The 10,088-nt window shown below is 38.9% G+C and overlaps 1 long non-coding RNA gene across 1 annotated transcript; it reads left to right on the top strand.

The window, feature by feature from the left end:
• The first annotated feature begins 326 nt into the window (after positions 1–326).
• Positions 327–8,201, top strand: LOC139875572 (uncharacterized). The gene is made up of 3 exons (XR_011767925.1): positions 327–392; positions 7,486–7,551; positions 8,075–8,201. It is a non-coding gene; the product is annotated as an uncharacterized lncRNA (long non-coding RNA).
• Positions 8,202–10,088: the final 1,887 nt, after the last annotated feature.

Raw genomic sequence — 10,088 nt, 5'->3', positions numbered from 1 at the left:
AACCGCACGAGTGAGTGGTTACTTGAACTGTTATATTTGCTAGTTGGATCGTACGGTTGAGATATGACTCATACGAGTCATATGTCACTCGTTTAGTTAACCGTACGGATCTACTATTGTCTAATTAGATATTTGGCCAAGGACCAAACGTACGAGTAAGGTGTCAGCCGCACGGTTGAGGTTTCTCAGACGTGCGGATGAGTGTCACTCGTATGGTTGACATGTCAGATTGATTAAGTGTTCAAGTGCTTGTTTATTGATGTTATTGTCTTGTTGTTGGGATGATATCAAGACATGATTACTGACTTGATTATGTCTATTCTCAGGTGAAAAGGAGAAAGAGAAGACTCAGAAAGATTAGACCTCTGAGAATCTTCAGTTGCTGGTAATTGGTGAGTGGGTCTATCTTCGGATAGAGTTTAAGTAGCAAATCATGCTACTGTGGATTACTCTGATTACCTTGTGTAGTGTAGTGATTGCCATGCTAGATAGATAGTTGCATGCTATGTGATCTATATATGTTGTATATGTGCACTGTGTTTGACACCAGCCATTCCTAGGGCGGTTGGGACTTTCAACCATTCCTAGGGCAGTTGAAGTCCGTGTGAGGTCAACCATTCCAATGGAGGTTGAGTCCAAGTTCTACAGTCTGTTGTTATAGCATAGAAGAATGCATGTGTTGTGTTTGGATAGTTATGCAGAGACTGGTAGGAAGGACTATCGGTAGATCCTAGTCTGATCAGCTAGGTCGTGTGCCCGTACAAGCCGTCGATCCTCATATTGTCGTTGTTTGTATGCTTGATGGTTGTAAGCATGTTAGTTGACTGTTGTATGATGGATTGCTTAAGCTTAATCTGTTGGTAGATTCTATTTACTTAGCGGTGCGCTAATCCCCCACATTCCTCCCCCTGCAGGTTTAGCTACTGCTGATGGGATCGGGCATTGATGTAGAAGACATGTTTGACTTGCAACTCTGATGTGGACTTTTGTAATCGTGTCTGTAATAACGTAACACTGTTTGATAAAGTAAACTCAATTAAGTGACTTTTGTACTAATGTAATTAGGTTGTGATATTATTAAATAAGACTTCCGTTGTGTTATAAAAAAAATGGCCGGTGTTACAAGTTGGTATCAGAGCATAGGTTTGACGGCAAGTACATGCGTGTATCTTGTTCTCAAACCTTGAGAGGAGTCAAACATGTCCGTGGGTGGGTCTAAGTGAATGCAGGGATATGTGTACGTTAGTTGTGTTGAGCTAACCCGTTATCCACTAAGCTTTTGTGTGAGTTGTTTTGTAGCACAGGTATGGCTAACAGAGATGCAAACGCTACCGGCCCGACAAACCCTGGAACATACAGAGCACCAGATGAGGGTGTGGAGTCCGATGATGATGATCAACAGAGTTAGATTCATAAGTTAGAAAGTAAACTAAAAGAAGCTCAGGATAAAATTATTGAGCTTGAGTTGGTAAATCCTGCGGGAAATGATGATACGCCACCTGGATTTCCGACAGCAAAATCTTAAACAATACCCAACATGAACCAGACTCAATTTCAATACCCAATGCAAAATCAACCACCTCAACAGTACTACATGCCAACACAAAATACTTTCCATTTTCAAAATCTAATGTTAATGAACCCATACCAAACACAGATGTTCCAACAACCCTTTGTTCAACCGCATAAGAAATGTACTTATAAACAGTTCTTAGATTGCAAACCCCCAGAGTATTCAGGAAGTTCTGACCCGACAGAAACTATGAATTGGTTGATGGAGGTTGAAAGGGCTTTGGAAGCCTGTCAATGTGAACCGGATTTGCGGGTTATGTATGCTTGTAGATTTCTAAAGGGTAGAGCTATGGTTTGGTGGAATGCGTTAACGTCAAGTATTCTAAAGGAGAATGTTAAGCAAATTACTTGGGAACAATTTCAATGGAAAGTTGGTGAACAGTATTGTTCCTCGTTCGATCTTAACCGATTGAAGACTGCGTTTTCAGAAATGAGAATGACGCCTCAGATGTCAATCGATGAAGTGATTGGTCAGTTTATGGATAAGTTAAGATTTGTATCTCAGTGGGTACCAGATGAAGCATCAAGAATTCAACATTTTGTTAATGTGATTTTTCCAGAATACAGAATGTCAGTGAGAATGGCAACGAGTTTGTCTCAGGCCTTTGTTATAGCCAGAATGGTGGAAAGTGATTTGAAAGCGGCAAGAGGAATGATGACAGGGAGTATGATGACTTCGAGTGGTCAAACGGGTGGTCAATCCAGTGGTAAGTCAAAGAAATCATTTGGGTTTAGACAGAAAAGTAAGAGTCGACAGAGTGGTTCAGGTTCTGGATCAGGTAGAGGGAATTGGTGCCACACTTGTAAGTCTACACACAGTGGTCAATGCTTAGAGGCTACCAAAAGATGTCTGAGATGTGGTGCAGTAGGACATGAGTCCCAAAGGTGTTCGTTTCTAGGAAATATGTGTTGGAGTTGTCATCAACCAGGGAATCGTGCTATAAATTGTCCGTATAAGAGTGTGAATTCCGGGGTAGGGTCAGGTGCGCATTCAGCATCAGTTGGAGGGTCTACTGCCTCGAGTAGGCAGAAGAGGAAGAACCCTCCCATAGAAGAGGCTAGAGCTTTTCAGATGTCAGTTGAGAAGGCTACTGAAACTGACGATGTGATCACCGGTATGTTTTTAATCAACTCAATACCTGCTCGTGTATTGTTTGATTGTGGTGCGAATAAGTCTTTTATGTCGTTAGACTTTTATGCTAAGTTGAATTTACCTAATACTGTGATGCCTGAACTGGTTAGAGTAGAGGTAGGTGATGGAAAGATCACACCCGTCACAACATTTGTGACTGGGGTTCGTATTGATATTGAAGGAAAGTCATTTCCTATGACTTGTTTAGTGTTACCCATTCCTAGTTTTGATGTGGTGTTAGGAATGGATTGGTTGAGCCCACTTAGAGCTAGTATTAAGTGCGATAGGAAAATGATTTACTTTCGTTTAGCTGATGGAACCCGTGTTATAGCCCAAGGGGAACGGGGTGGGTATAGTTTTCCGTTGATATCAATGATGAAAGCCAAGAAATCATTATCCGAAGGGTGTGAATCGTTCCTAGCCTATGTAATAGATGGTAAGAAAGAAAAGAAAGCAATAGCTGATAATCCGGTAGTTTAAGAGTTTCAGGAAGTGTTTCCAGATGAATTACCAGGGTTACTGCAGGTAAGAGAAATAGAGTATAATATTGAATTGGTGTCTGGAGCCACTCCAGTTGCCAAAGCCCTGTATCGTTTAGCGCCTTCAGAAATTTGTGAGATGATGTCACAAATTCAGGAGCTATTGGATCTTGGTTTTATTAGACCGAATTCTTCTCCTTGGGGTGCACCAGTATTATTTGTTAAAAAGAAAGACGGAACCATGCGTATGTGTATAGATTATTGGGAGTTGAATAAGAGAACAGTAAAGAATAAGTACCCGCTGCCTAGAATAGATGATTTATTCGATCAGTTGCAGGGTGCTTCATACTTCTCAAAGATAGATTTACGACCTGGGTATCATCAGGTTAGAGTTGCAGAATCTGACATCCTGAAGACAATGTTTAGAACTAGGTATGGTCATTTTGAGTTCTTGGTCATGCCGTTTGGGTTAACCAACGCGCCAACAGTCTTCATGGATCTGATGAATAGGGTGTGTCGTCCGTTTCTAGATAAATTCGTGATTGTGTTTATAGACGACATATTAGTGTATTCAAAGACAGAGGCCGGGCACGTTGAACATTTAAGACATGTGTTGAATGTGTTGATACATGAGCAGTTATTTGCAAAATTTTCTAAGTGTGAATTCTGGTTGAGAGAAGTATAGTTTTTCGGTCATGTAATTTGTGCCGAGGGTATAAAAGTTGATCCATCAAAGATTGATGCGGTTATGAATTGGAAATCGCCAAGAAATCCGACAGAAATTAAGAGTTTTCTGGGATTAGCTGGTTACTACTGAAGGTTCATAAAAGATTTCTCTAAAATAGTGGGTCCGTTGACTAAGTTGACTCGAAAAGATATAGCCTTTCGATGGGGTGATGATCAAGAAAAGGTTATTCAAACTTTGAAACAGTTATTGTGTCAGGCTCCAGTGTTAGCATTACTAGAAGGTTTAGATGACTGCATGGTCTATTGTGATGCATCCTTCGCCGGTTTGGGTTGTGTATTGATGCAGAGAGATAAAGTGATTGTGTACGCTTCCAGACAGTTGAAAGTTCATGAAAGAAATTATCTTGTACATGATTAAGAAATGACTGCCGTAGTGTTTGCCTTGAAGCTATGGAGACATTATTTGTATGGGACACATTGTGTAATATGTACAGATCACAAAATTTTGCAGTATATTTTCTCTCAGAAAGAATTAAATATGCGTCAGAGACGGTGGCAAGAGCTGATTAAAGACTACAATTGTGAAATCAAGTACCATCCGGGTAAAGCAAATGTCGTAGCAGATGTGCTAAGTTGTAAAAAGTCAGATGAGAATGTGAAACTTTTACGTTTGAGTATAACTTTAGATTTGATCGATCAATTACGAATTTTTCAAGCCTGTGCTTTGGAGGATGAACTATTAAATTTGAACTTATGACTAAACGAAAATTTGACCTAATTGATGATTCTCGTGGACTTAAGACTTTAAATAATCGTATTTAGGTGCCTAAGCTTGGAGACTTGAGGGATTTGATCATGACTAAAGCTCACAAATCCAGATTGATAGTACATCCAGGAAGTAATAAGATGTATCATGATTTGAAATCAGTGTATTGGTGGCCGACTATGAAAACAGAGATCGCTCGTTTTATTGAAAAATGTCATATTTGCGCGCAAGTGAAGGCAGAACACCAGAAACCGTATGGTTCGTTGTGTCAGTTACAGATTCCAGAGTGGAAATGGGAGCATATCACGATGGATTTTGTGACAAAATTACCTAGAACTAAGAGAAAACACGATATGATTTGGGTAATAGTTGATCGTTTGACCAAGAGTGCTCATTTTCTTGCTACTCGTGAGACAGCGTCATTAAGTGAACTTGCCGATTTATATGTGAAAGAGATAGTTAGTCGTCATGGGGTGCCATTATCGATTGTGTCAGACAGGGATTCTAGGTTTGTGTCGAATTTCTGGAATAGTCTGCAGCAGAATTTGGGTACACGTGTAAATTTGAGTACAGCTTATCATCCTCAGACAGATGGTCAGAGTGAACGAACGATACAGACACTAGAGGACATGTTGAGAGCGTGTGTATTAGAATATGGTGGTTCATGGGATACACATTTGCCGTTGGTTGAATTCGCGTATAATAATTCTTATCATTCGAGCATAGGGATGCCGCCTTACGAAATGTTATACGCCCATCATTGCAGAACTCCGACTTGTTGGTTAGAAGTCGGAGAGAAACAATTTGCTGGTCCCGAAATTGTTCAAATGACAGTCGAAAAAGTTGCTATTGCACGAGAAAAGTTGAAGGCTGCCAGAGATAGACAAAAGATGTATGCAGATCCGCGTAGACGTCCAATAACTTTTAATGTGAGTGATCGTATGTATCTTAAGGTTTCACCGTGGAAAGGGGTTATCAGATCTGGCAAACGTGGTAAGCTTGCACCAAGGTATATTGGACCGTTTCCAATTAGTGAGATTCTAAATGATCAAACAGTGGTACTGGATCTTCCGCCAGAGTTAGCTGGTATTCATAATACCTTCAATGTGTGTTATTTACGTAAGTGTAAAGTCGATGACGAGACACAGATCATCCCGCTAGTAGATTTGAAAGTTGATTTGAGTAACAAGTTGGTTGAGAAACCAATTCGAGTGGTCGACAGAAAGGTTACTAAGTTAAGAAAGAAAGAGATCCCGATGGTTTTAGTAGAATGGAAACACAGCTTGGGGTCTAACTTGACATGGGAGACAGAAGAGTTGACGAAGACCCTTTACCCTCATCTGTTTGACCAAGACCAGATTCTGAGGACGGAATCTCTTTAAGGGGGTGGATTTGTAACAGACTGAAACCGGGGTTAGAAGTAAGATTACTTAATTTCCCTTAGGTTTATAATTGTGTTTAAAATATGCTTTTATTTTAATAAAATGTGTATTATTAATTGAATATGTGGTTAAGACCAGTTTGTGACAAGGGTCACAGAAATAGTTCGTTTGTTAAATTTGGACTCCGTTAGGGTTGCCAAATTAAGTACGAAAGATATTAGATAACTGGTAAATACCCGTTTGTTATGGGGTATGGGTTTATAACCCACATAAGTGAGTAACATCTGGATGTTTCTTCCATTTCTTGAACATTCTCAAATAAGAACATACCAAACTTCATCCCTTCACAAACCCTAATCGAATCTAAGTTAGAAATTGGATCAAGAGACTTTAAGGAGTGATTATTATCATCCTTGTGATCATTTATCCAAGTTTGTTAGCCTGAATTCGTGCTTTAATTCCTAGAAATTGGGTTTGTAAAATGGGTTTTAGGCATTTTGGAGCTTGAATCTTCATGTTTTATGTTTGTATGTGCTAATTGATGTTAGATATAGCTTCTATAAGGTTTATATGATATTTTTCAAGTGGTTTTGATGTTAGAACTTGCAAAAATCGAGTTTTTGGGTCAAAAACGCGAAAAACAGCGTGTTGGAGCTGTTCTTCAGCTCCCACACGAGTGACAGGTCACTCGCACGAGTGACCACACTTTTGAGGCTCAACCACGCGGTTGAGGACTCACTCGCACGACTGAGGTCTCAGCCACGTGTGTGAGCACCGGTCAGATTTGTGGAAACTTGTTTTGGTCATAACTTTCACACCGTAACTCCGTTTTTGATGAATCAAGTATCGTTGGAATCATAATGAAAAATCCTTTCCAATGGTAAACTTTTTAGAAGCTATATCAAAATGTGTTTGGGTCATAAATAGAGGTATTAGCGTGTGTGTCTAGTGTGCATGCGTTAATATGTTATTATGGGTTGACTTCTTGATATAGGCTTATGAATGAATGAATATATGATGAATATAGGTTGTAAAATGTCATTACATGTTGCTATTGTTGTTCCTTATCACTCACACAAGTGAGCCTTCACTCGCACGAGTGACTTTCACTCGTACGGTTGAGGCGGTGAACCGCATGGTGAACCGCATGAGTGAGTGGTTACTTGAACTGTTATATTTGCTAGTTGGATCGTACGATTGAGATATGACTCGTACGGGTTATATGTCACTCGTGTGGTCAACCGTACGAATCTACTGTTGTCTAATTAGATATTTGGCCAAGGACCAAATGTACGAGTGAGGTGTCAACCGCACGGTTGAGGTTTCTCAGATGTGCGGATGAGTGTCACTCGTATGGTTGATAGGTCAGATTGATTAAGTGTTCAAGTGCTTGTTTATTGATGTTATTGTCATGTTGTTGGGATGATATCAAGACATGATTACTGACTTGATTATGTCTATTCTCAGGTGAAAAAGAGAAAGAGAAGACTCAGAAAGATTAGACCTCTGAGAATCTTCAGTTGCTGGTAATTGGTGAGTGGGTCTATCTTCGAATAGAGTTTAAGCATCAAATCATGCTACTGTGGATTACTATGATTACCTTGTGTAGTGTAGTGATTGCCATGCTAGATAGATAGTTGCATGCTATGTGATCTATATATGTTGTATATGTGCACTGTGTTTGACACCAGCCATTCCTAGGGTGGTTGGGGACTTTCAACCATTCCTAGGGCAGTTGAAGTCCGTGTGAGGTCAACCATTCCAAGCGAGGTTGTGTCCAAGTCCTACGGTATGTTGTTATAGCATAGAAGAATGCATGTGTTGCGTTTGGATAGTTATGCAGAGACTGGTAGGAAGGACTATCGGTAGATCCTAGTCCGATCAGCTAGGTCGTGTGCCCGTACAAGCCGCCGATCCTCATATTGTCATTTTTTGTATGCTTTATGGTTGTAAGCATGTTAGTTGACTGTTGTATGATGGATTTCTTAAGCTTAATCTGTAGGTAGATTCCATTTACTTAGCGGTGCGCTAATCCCCCACATTCCTCCCCCTGCAGGTTTAGCTACTGCTGATGGGATCGGGCATTGATGTAGAATACATGTTTGACTTGCAACTCTGATGTGGACTTTTGTAATCGTGTCAGTAATAACGTAACACCGTTTGATAAAGTAAACTTAATTAAGTGACTTTTGTGCTAATGTAATTAGGTTGTGATATTATTAAATAAGACTTCCGATGTGTTATAAAAAAAATGGCCGGTGTTACAGTTAGGGTGTGAACGAAAGAGCTGGTAGCACCTTAGCGTGAGTATGACTCAGTGTTATGATGTGAACCAAAGAGCCGGTAGCATCATGACAAATGCATAATGGCGTGAACCAAAGAGCCGGTAGCGCCATAGCTTGTGACGTATGGTGTGAACCAAAGAGCCGGAAGCACCATAGCGTGGGTATGGTTAACCATATTGTGTGTGTGTGTGTGTTGTTTATTTAGCATTTTATATTGTGATGAATATATGCTATTGGCGATGCTAGCTTATTGTGAATTGTGGATAGTTAGTTTATGCATTGTGATTGCATGGTTATTGAATTGCTAGCTCGTATGCGGTATTTGTGTAAGTGTTTACAGGTAAGTAGATTATATATGTATATGTATAATTATTGCATTCACTAAGCGTAAGATTATCCCTCATTGTTGTTACCTTTTTATAGGTACTATTTGTTAAGGAGAAGACTACTAGTTGCTAGACTAGTTGCTCTTGGGTTGCTTGAGCATGATGTGGTAGCTTATGGATATTCGGACGTAGATTGAGGACTTGGTAAATCCTCGAAATTATGCTCTTGGTATCGGGTTGGGTTATTGAGTCTTAACCCGGTTTGTAGCGTAAATGGGTCGTAATTACTCACTTGATGTGTAACGGGTCGAAAGGTGTCGGATTGAACGTTCTGGACATGATCATATGTTAAACATGTATTTTATTGTATATTGGGCACGTTAAAGCTAGTGTAACACGAATCGTGCGTTTTGATGTATTTAACTTTGTTTATATAAAAAAATGGTATCATTTTCGGATAACCGGATTTGGGTTGTTTCACTAAAGAGGACAAATATGATCGACAAGTTGAGAAAGCGTGGTTACCTGAGCTGTTATTTTCGTCATCTATCAAGGCTGCTCGGGAACTGAGGAAAAAGGTGATTGTGAATAATAAGATCTTGCAACAAATGGTGGATCATAAAGAACTTAAAGATGTGCTGAACAAGATCAGTTACCCTGAAAAACAAAGTAGTTGATCAGTTATCCTGAAAACTCAAGATACATTCGAAGAGCTGTTTTAAGCTTGTGAAATATATTTATTTTAAATCAGATGTCGCTTGAAACTTCTTTATTATCTAATTTTTTCGCACTCACCATGCACCATGCAACACGCACCTCACACCATTCACCATGCAACACGCATCACTGATGTTTTAGCAGAGGTATACGAAATAGTTTATATTTTACTAGGAAAAACTATTAAATACGATACAATTTTACACAAGATATTTATTTATTTATAGAATGGATATACTTAAACCTTGCTACAACACTTATAGGCAGTGTACCTAATCGTACAGTAGTGTAGTTTTTAGTAAGTCCGGTTCGTTCCACAGGGAAATCTTTAAACAAAGCTCAACGCTATATTAGTTTACTTTTATAAAAATACAAACATATATATAAGTAATATTATTATTATAAAGGGGGGTTTTTACCGTTTAATGACCGGTTTGTCGATTTTAAAACTTTAGTCGCAGTTAAAACCTAATGTAAAATATAAAATAAATACAAGACTTAAATTAAAGCGTAAAGTAAATAACGATAATGAAATTGCGAATAATAAAAGTGCGATAAAATAAACTTGCGATAATTAAAAAGTACGATAATTAAAAGTGCGATTAAATAACAATAAATAAAAATGCGATAATTAGAAGTGCAATTAAATATAAAATAAAGGAAATTAAATATGAAATAAAAGAATTATGCTTATTTAAACTTCCGTAATCATGATGTTTGACGTGTTGATTTTAGTTTTATG

The sequence above is a fragment of the Rutidosis leptorrhynchoides genome, chromosome 1, assembly GCF_046630445.1.
Source record: "Rutidosis leptorrhynchoides isolate AG116_Rl617_1_P2 chromosome 1, CSIRO_AGI_Rlap_v1, whole genome shotgun sequence".
NCBI lineage: Eukaryota > Viridiplantae > Streptophyta > Magnoliopsida > Asterales > Asteraceae > Rutidosis > Rutidosis leptorrhynchoides.
Note: the sequence above shows the minus strand (reverse complement) of the source record. Positions and strands in the feature narration are given on the sequence as shown.